Source organism: Hemicordylus capensis, chromosome 1, assembly GCF_027244095.1.
Source record: "Hemicordylus capensis ecotype Gifberg chromosome 1, rHemCap1.1.pri, whole genome shotgun sequence".
Taxonomy (NCBI): domain Eukaryota; kingdom Metazoa; phylum Chordata; class Lepidosauria; order Squamata; family Cordylidae; genus Hemicordylus; species Hemicordylus capensis.
The window spans coordinates 409,344,180-409,351,750 of NC_069657.1; the positions used below are offsets into that span (position 1 = coordinate 409,344,180).

Genomic DNA, 7,571 nt, shown 5'->3' on the forward strand with positions numbered 1-7,571 from the left:
AAGTGAGACACTGTTACTCCGGGATACAAGCTCTACAGAAAAGACAGGGAGAGGGAGTGCAGTAGCACTGTGTGATAAAGAAGGGATAGAATCAACAAACTAGAAAACTTAGTAAAACTGAAGTAAAACTAAAGTCCTGCACAGAATCATTCTGGGTGATAATACAAGGACTGAAAGGAAATGTGTTAATAGGGACATGCTATCACCCTCCAGATCAAAAACACTGAGAGTAACCTGGAGTTGGAGAAGCAAATCAGAGAGGCGTCAAAGAGAGAGAGAGTGCTATAATAATCGTTTACTTCAATTACCTTCACATAAAAACTAAAGTAAAGAGTGTCGTCGAGTCGGTTGTGGTTTCCAGGAATTGTGGTCTCCAACTCCAGGAGACCACAAAGCCCTGCGGTTGTCTTTTGGTAGAATACAGGAGGAGTTTACCTTTGCCATCTCCTGCACAGTATGAGATGATGCCTTTCAGCATCTTCCCATAATGCTGCTACCCGATATAGGTGTTTCCCATAGTCTGGGAAACATACCAGCGGGGATTTGAACCGGCAACCTCATATAGACTGGGCAAATACAAGTGTCGGTACTGACAGAGAGGCCTAATTTCTAGACATGCTAAATGACTATGCTTTAGAGCAGCTGGTCATGGAACCAACCAGACAGAAGGCAACCTTTTAGAGCAAGAATATATAAGTCATACAAAAGAAACCTTTGAATTACATTCTCTTACGAACAATATATTTGGGAGAAGCAAAGTTCTCCTAAAACTAAGACAGGGACACCTACTGAAACCATTACTAACTCTGGTTTTTCCACTTTAGGTTAGAACAAGAGGCATCTCCTTTACACAGGAGATACCTGAAAATCAAGTTTTGTTCACTGTGCCACAGGAACAACACACAAGGCACTCTTTGCTGAACTTCCTACATATTAGTCAAGGTGACAGCAAGGTTCCGTGATGTAGGTGGCAGACTTCCAGCAGCAGTTACTATGCAGTTTTGTAACTCAATCTATGCACAATAAAGAAACTGGATTAGTCTCAACAAAGCAAGTGTGCTCTCTCGCACTCTCTTTCTGTCTGTACTCCCACAATTCCCAGAAAGTTCTAAAAGAAAATGGATTTAGCTTGGATTACCTTCTCTTTAAGCCTCCTCTCACAGTAGAAACCCAAGCAGAAAAGGACAGACATATATTTAATCAGCTAGCAACTATGTGGAGGGCAAAGTGCAGTTCCAAAGTATGCCTGAATAATGTCAGTTAAGCCAATAGTACCATCTAGAAAAGTTAATCAAACTGAGTTCCTGAACTGGAAGAAATCCAGTGGATTACCCAAGGGCAGATATAGTTGCTAAATGCATGTCAGATTCCCAGGGGATGGGGTGGGCTCCTAGCCCTTCTTGGACTCCAGAATGACTGGGTCAGCAGAAAAAAAGAAGAGATCAGCCTCAGGAACAACCAGGAGTGGAGATTAGTTTGTCACCTGAGTCCTCCTCCTGTCTTGCTGTATTCAGCCAGTTCCCTCTCCTGCAGAACTCCTGGCTCCTATACTCAGAAGCAGCCCCTCCTCATCAGCTGCCTTGTCTTTAAATGCCCCAGTGCAGAGTTGTCAGGGCTTAAAGCCTATTTCCAGCCCCGCCCCCTTCCTGACCTTGCTTCCTGTTTCCTGCCACACCCAACGTAGCTGCCTTCCCTGGAGCTGTTTCCTGCATCTCTCCCTGCCTTGTTCTCTCAACCCCACTGGGATCCAACCAGCCTGGACCCTTCTCATCCCTACTGCCCCCTGATGGGAACAAAAGCCCCACAGGAGGAAGGCCATGCCTTTTTCCAGACTCCACAGGGCCACAAAAGCAACCAGGTAACTTGGCATCGCAACACTGCATGCAACAAACCATGCCAAGATCTCACACTGATATAGCACTGGGGTTTAGTCGTCTCTTGGTTGAGGAAGATAAATCAGTAAATAAGTGGCAGTAATGCTAAATAGTGAGTGTAAAGTTAGATCTTTGCTTTGAATCAACATTTATAAACATAAAATGTGTATACCAAAACCAATACCATTTGTGAGAAAAATAAAAGTTTGAAGTGTAGAGCTGCAATCATCAAGCACTGGACATGCATGTGTGGTGTAGTGGTTAGAGTGCTGGACTAGAACCGGGGAGACCTGAGTTCAAATCCCCGTTCAGCCATGATACTTGCTGGGTGACTCTGGGCCAGTCACTTCTCTCTCAGCCTAACCTACTTCACAGGGTTGTTGTGAGGAGAAACTTAAGTATGTAGTGCACTGCTCTGGGCTCCTTGGAGGAAGAGTGGGATATAAAATGGAGAAGACAGAAGTATTTGCCCACATTAAAGTAGTAATGATTGAAAACTGGCAGGATCTTCAGGCAATTGGAGACAAGATAGAGGATCAGCAGTGTTGTCCAACCAATTAATGTCTTGAAGAAGCAGATTGCAGCAGTAGTGCCCCAGCTCTAGGTTCAGAGGACATCAGAGGACATCCTTCAGAGGACATCACTAATAGTATCTTTCTAAAGACAACTGAAAATATATCTATTCTATCAAGCTTTTAAAAATTGATTTTTTGGTCCTGTATTGTCAGCATGTCAAATAACATGCCGAATCAGACCACAATCTATTGAGGACATCAAAAAAATGTTCATAGTAAACTTCTGAGGAAAACATTAATGCAAATTTTATGCAAACAAGGATGAACTTGCACGGGAATTTTTTCCAATTCAAAAATTTCCAGAATACACACATCTCTGCTCTAGTCTCTTGGCTTTGGCTACTTGGGAGCCTAGAGAGAAGCCACACTACATGTGCACTTGCCAAGTCACATGACAGAAGAAGATGGCTGAGAGGGGGAAAATGCTTACCAACCAGTCTGCTCACTTCCTCCAGGGTCGGCTTCAGGTTAGGAGTGGAAGAGGAGCCCATGTGGACCAAGGTCTACCAGGGGCAAGCACCCTCCAGCACTCCAGCTGTTGTTCAACAATACATTGTGGCTGGGGGTGATGCAAGTTGTAGTGCAACAACTGAACTACCCCCAGTTCAGGGCGCTTTCCAGATTACATGCTACAACAGTTTCACTATGTATCTGCTAACCGCCCTGAGACCTTGGGTTAGGGCGGTATAAAAATGTGCTAAATAAAGAATAAATAAATAAATAAATGTGCTTCCGTATTAAAATAGTTGTATTTTGCTGTTTTAGGAGGGCTGTCCTGCTGTTTCCACAGTGTAATGTAGTGTAATGTGGAGGGCTCATTCAACAATTTGACGTTTCAATATCTTAATCTCCTCTTAGCTTTCGAAACTACCCTTTTTAAAAAAAATTTCCTGGGTGCTCTTGTGCACAGTTGCAGTGGTGCATCAGTGCAATTTCCTTTTTATTTGCTTGTTGCTCCCTTCTCTGTTAATGTTAAATTCATTTTGCTTATATTTCTTTCTATATTTTTCTGTTCTTCCTTTTTCAGTCCCAGCCAGTGTGTTTTTTAATTAGTTTAAAAACTAATTTTCAGCAACGAAAAGTTACATTTGCACAAGCTAGAAAAGACTGCTCCTCCTGCTGGTGACTTTGCATTAAACCACCAAACTTTTTTTTTTTAAGCCTCATGTCATCATCCTCTTCTGCGACCCCACTGGCCCAAAATGCAGCACTAGGAGGCATAGAGAGCACATCTAACAATCAATATGAACAGTCCCTGCCTGGGAAAACACATCGTCATGGGTGGCAATACTAACGGACTCAGCTGTACCATGATTTATGCTGCAAAGAGCTTTTACCCTTTCAGTTCTGAATATGATCCTGCCAAGCTGAAGCATTTTACACCACCTCCAACCGCTGTAGAGCTTGTAGTCCGAAAACCACCCAGCAACAGTAACCAGTCAGACGCCCCTGGAAAGCTATAAGTAAGGCATGAAGGCAACAGGAAGGAAATTGAATTAATAATAATAATAATAATAATAATAATAGCCCTCCCTTATGAGCAGAATACTGCCTCTGAACCTGGAAGCTCCATTTAGCTATCATAGCCAGTCATCCTTAGTAGACCTACCCTCTATGAATCTGTCTGATCCTTTCATCAGAGGTCTAAAGGTGGTCCCTGGGCAAAAGACCACCCTAGCTTCCCAACCGTATCCTTTCCAGAAAAAAACTGCAACAGCACCTTCCACTCCTCAGATGATCTGCCTCCACTACAGAACTTGCCTTGATCTCATGACACTGTCAGCAACTGCCCTCCCCCTCTATTTAGTGCTGGTGGAAGAATCTATCGTGCCATAGTGAGGAACACAGGAGGAAGCTGTCTTATACTGAAAGAGACCACCGTCTACACTGGCTACTGGCAGCTCTCTTGGGGTTCAGCCTTGGAGTCTGGCCTTTCCCAGCCCTACCTAGAGATGCAAGAGGATTGAACCCGGGACCTTCTGCATGCAGAGCATGTTCTCTGCCACTGAGCTGTGGGTCCTCTTCGTAGCATTTTGCTGGTTATTAAAGGTGCTATCCAGGGAAACCTAGAACCAAAAGGTAGCAACCTTGCTGAACGTTTTAAATTTTTAATTGCTAGTTGGTTTTATGCTGTTTCTATTGTGGTTAATTTTGTGGACTGCCTAGAGCCTTGGAGTCTGGCAGTATATAAATTAAATAAATAAGTTGAACTACTTGTTTTACTAACCAACCAAGTTTTTATTGTGGTCAGTGGACCAGAATTAGAAAGAGAACTGTTATAGTTGCAAAAGTTAAGACAACAGAAACCAACAGTATATTTGTTTACTTTTTAAAAAGGTCAAACAATATGCCAGATCAGATTACAATCTATTTAGGACATCAGGAAAATGTCCATAGTAGGATATTCAGAGAAAACCATTTTATTGCAACTACATGTATTTATCACATAAGAGGCATGGGGCTAGTTTGATAAACTTGGGCTATTCATGTTTCTCCAGCCTGAGTTTCCTACCAGTAAATTATGGCTATGAAATTGGCTGTGTTATAAAATCAATCGGTTTTTTCGTTTTGTTTTTTTAAGTGTTATCCTAGAACACGCCTGGGATTATTAATTAAAAGTTGGGTGGAGACATCATGCCACATGGTGAAAGAGAGATTCTTACACAGAACCTTGGATCTCAATGGCTGCAAACAGAAAGCTGGTTTGCAATCTGAACTGCTTCACAGCTAATGATTCTAAACGAATTACACAATGCAAACCAACATTTCCAGCACAATGCAAAAACAATGGCATTTCAAAGCATGAGCTTTTTGTTAAAACAAAGGTAAAAGTTGCAGAAACGTGTGTGTTTGCAAAACCTTGCATACCTGCACAAACAGGGCATTTGAAACAGGACAAACGATGGATTATGGAGGGATACTGCCTCAGGCTCACTTGCGGTGGTCTTCAGGCTCCTCCCAAAGAGAGCACGATTGGTTTGTTCCCCCCACCCAGTGTAACAGAGAGGGGCATTTTTTAAAACCGTGTAAACTGCAGAACTACCACACACAAGAATATTTCATCTGTTCGCACTTCTCCAAGTAACTCTGGTAGCCTAACTACCCGACGGGAACGCAATCCAATGCCCTCCCACTTACCAAGTGAAGTTTCCCCTTTCTGCCCGAGAAAGATGCTAAGCAACATCTTTGAGACAGTCTCGCAGGACTTATGCGAGGCGTGAAAGTTGTCCAAGCGGACTAAACCAGATTAAATGGCTAGGAGGACCCGGGTTCAGATCCCTGCTGAGCTATAAAGCTCACTGGATGATCTTGGGCAGTCACCATGTCTCAGCCTACCCTACTGCACAGGGCTCTTGTGCTGAGGATACAAAAGCACGGGAAGAATCATAAGCCACTCTGAACTCCTTGGAAGGAGGAATAAATAACGGTAAAAAATAATAAATAAGAACAACCGGATGCACATTCTGCCACTGTAGCGTTTGCATTCCGATTAAACACCGATTTAATAATCCTCACGTGCAAAGGTGCCTCCACCACAGTCCTCAGCTCGTTCCTCGCGTATCCCAACCTGGCTGATCTCTGTACTGCCTCCAAAATTAGGAGGGGCGGACGTTCTTCGTTGGGCCCGCCCAAACAACTCTTACAACTGCGCCAGAGCCTCCCTCGTCCAGAGCGTCACCCATTCTTGTAAGCGCTAGGAGTTAATAGCGGGCCGAAATGCCACGATTAGGATTCTGGGAGATGTAGTTCTTAAAGAGGAGAAGAGCAAACACTTAGCCGTAGTCCAGTCCTCCTCTTGACCACCCAAACAGCACGCCACATTCACACCCATGACAACTGGGCACAAAACAAATCAAAGCCCGGTTTTAAAAACTGGCGAATCTCGGGGAAAGCGGGGAGGCGGGGAGCTGAGATTACAACTGGAGAAGGGAACTTGGGTGAGGAAGAAGCCGTGCGCCCAGTTCGGTCGTTTGAGGAAACCCAATTAGCAATTCGTGGTTGCTGCATTTGCTCAATGCCGTTTTTAAGACCGCAGAAGAATCGGGGGAAATTTGCTTTCACTGCAACGTGTGTTTTGCTTAAGGCAGTTCAGCTGCCTTTTCTACGGGCACGTCTTCTTTTCCTGGCTCGCATTCTAGGGTCGTGACATAAAGTGTTTTGGACAGCGTTCACCTTAATCTCTGATTCTGACGGAACCGAATTATGATCGATACGGCCTTGGGACCCGAGCTTGGTGGTCTTCAGTTTCCTCCCAAAGAGCAATGGGTTTTTCTTTTTAACCACCGTGGTAAGTTGAAGGAAAGAGAAGAGGACGACCAGCAGCAACATGGATGGACTCGATTACGACAGCAGTGAATGCACCACTGAGAGAGACCTTAAAGGCCTAGTTGAAGACACATCATCCTGGAGAGAACCTATCGATGTGGTCGCTAAGAGTCCACACCGACTTGAGGGCACTCACTCACTCACTCACTCAACCAATCAGTCAAGAACAGGGAAGGGTAAAGGTGGTCACAGTGGCAGTGCTAGAAAAGAAAATTGAGATGGGGCACAGAAACGGAAAAGTGCAAATGGGTGCATATAGGTGGGTGAGCTGTGTCCCACCACATTTTCTGAACCAGAAATGGGGCGGGGGGCGGGAAACTACTTTTCTGAGGGGGTGTTTGCCCCACCTTGAGCCACCCTTGACAGAGGGGAGTTTGGGAGAACAAGAGAAAAGAGGAGTCAGTGAAACATTTGTGATAATGTCCCCCTTCCAACTGAGCAAAGAGTGCTTTAAATCCATCCATCTTATTTATTTATTATTTCTCTTTGTAAACCGCCCTGAGCCATTTTTGGAAGGGCAGTATAGAAATTATTATTATTATTTATTATTATTATTATTATTAATTTATTAAAATCACCTTTTAAAGTGATGATTCTCTTATATTAAGCAGAGGGAGAGCAACTGACCCAGTTCACCCCCAGCATAGCATCCCACCAATGACTGTTGCATTGAAAGAACCCCTCCCGCCGCTCTTCCCCCTCTGGCGCTGCACTTAAAAGCAAAGTTTTGGAGGCGGCAACATTCCTCCCTGCTGCCCCTGCCCCCGTCGTTGCCAGGAAGAAGAGGAAGTTACCA

General features: G+C 44.2%; 1 protein-coding gene across 3 annotated transcripts in view; it reads right to left on the reverse strand.

Moving 5' to 3' along the window:
- The window catches only part of EPHX1 (epoxide hydrolase 1), a 67,592-nt gene extending 60,741 nt beyond the window's left edge, over positions 1-6,851 (reverse strand). Inside the window, exons 1-2 of one of the 3 annotated variants that reach the window (XM_053307762.1) lie at positions 5,966-6,851; positions 3,787-3,906 (exon numbers count right to left, since the gene is read on the reverse strand). The gene's annotated coding sequence lies outside the window, so the exon portion shown is untranslated. Of the gene's footprint in view, positions 1-1,483; positions 1,620-3,786; positions 3,907-5,965 lie in introns of those variants that run through there. The other 2 variants (XM_053307756.1, XM_053307763.1) reach the window with 2 other exon arrangements.
- Between the last annotated feature and the right edge of the window lie 720 nt (positions 6,852-7,571).